Here is a 1936-nt window from a genome sequence, read left to right as displayed (position 1 = left end):
GGCACAGATCACTCCTCTCCTCCTCAGCTCCTCCTGCTCCTTCTCCTCCTCCTCCTCAGCTGAGAAGAAGACCTGAAAGGAAAACAAAAATAAAACAAAAATTCTACGCAGAGATCCTGTTTTTTTATTTTAGGTCAAACTCATTTTTTTTCTTGACTTTCTGACTTTTTAGAAGTTAAAAACTTTTATTTCTTATAAAGGTGGATAAAATATCTCATTTGTTTTTATCCCCAAAAGGCAAAAATAAAAAGAATTTAAATAAGAATAAATGAATGGATTTTACAGATATTGTTGTTATTTTCTACATTTCATGAAATCTGAAGAAAAAAGGATCATTTTTTACCATTTGAAGCTCACCAGAGCTTTATATATAATTTATTTGGTCTTTCTCAAAATGTTTTTATTTACTTCTGAATCTTAAACTCAAAATTAAAGTAACTTTTAAAAAAAATGGGACGTCTCCAAAAAAAACCAACTTTTTAAATTTTGTGGCTCAAAAACATAATAATAATAATAATTGTACAAAGCTTCTATCCACCTAAAAACATGTTTTTTTCCACTTCTAAAAAGTCACGAGTCAGGAGGACCAATGAAGACGGTGAGACGTAGAGACTGAGACGTCTTCGGTCTTCGTCCAGTGTTTGGTTTCCTGTCAGGATCGAACTGCAGCTCTTTGTTTTCCTCTTCAACCAACCAAAGGACCAAAACTCTCCTCAGCTCTGTTTCCATTCATTCAGTCCATGTCAAAACCTCGTCCCTGTCCTCTTTGTCCCCCGTTCAACGTGGACTCACGCCATCATTCCAGGATCCTGAATCCACTCAGGATTCACAAACTTTCCATGTCAGCGTGAAAAAGCATGAATCCAGTAAAACCTGACGTCCAACCTTGGACGGTCAGAGTTCCTCCAGCTGTTGTCCATCAGGGACAGAGAGTCCATCAGAGTCCGCTTGGACATCCTGGACATCAGAAGTCTTTTTGTTTCTGTAGCCATCGTATTCCAGACTTTTGTATTTGGCTCTGGTTGCTCAGTAGCGAGCGTCATCTGACTCACTCCTCCATCTTTGTACATATCTGTGCCAACAGCTCGGGCAGACAGCGGCTTTTTTATTTGTAAAGACATAAACTTGCTTGCATATATAAATAAAATGAATTAAGACACTTGTGTATTTGTTTAAAAGGGAACATTCTGAGTTTGTGTCTTCATTTCCAGGAGAACCTGAACCTCGGCAGAAATATTTAGAGTTAAGCTTTTTAATAACTCAGAAATTATTTATTTATTCTTAAATACATATATGTTCTATAAAGATCTGTTTTTACTTCTTTAGAGTCTAAAAGCTTCAGATTTAGACAATCGAAGAGTTAAATCTTTGTTGCAGTTAAAATTCTTGAATAAAATGTTGTTTTTTGTTGGTTTATAGTTATTAAGAATCAGATGAAAATCATTCAAAGGTCATATTTTACTCAGGTGTGCCTCATCCAAACAAACAAACAAACAAACAAACACTGACCAGCGGGTCCAAAGCAGTCCGTGAGTAAAAATGAAATAATAAAATATTTATAACAAAACTAAACATTTGTTTTTAAACTCAGGCAGATTAATAATATTTATGTTGCATCACCATTTTGAACCCTCTCAGGCTCAAATTAAGTTTTAGTAACAGGAAAAATCAGATATTTGGGGAAATGATCATCTGAGTAAAATATGAAGGTGGAGTAATTAGGTATATGCAAATCTGCAACGCCTGCCTTGAGAGGGTTACCAAAACTGTTTCAGTAAAAACAGGATCAAAGTCCGTTTAACACGTTTTAAATCACAGGAGACAGAAATAAAAGCTCACAGGGTTCTGCAGCAGAACGCAGAACTTCGTCCCGGTTTGTTTGGAAATATAACAGCTGTGGATAAAGTGACAGGAACAGGAAACAGAACCCAGGTTC

Source organism: Kryptolebias marmoratus, linkage group LG3 (assembly GCF_001649575.2).
Source record: "Kryptolebias marmoratus isolate JLee-2015 linkage group LG3, ASM164957v2, whole genome shotgun sequence".
Lineage (NCBI taxonomy): Eukaryota > Metazoa > Chordata > Actinopteri > Cyprinodontiformes > Rivulidae > Kryptolebias > Kryptolebias marmoratus.
Note: the sequence above shows the minus strand (reverse complement) of the source record.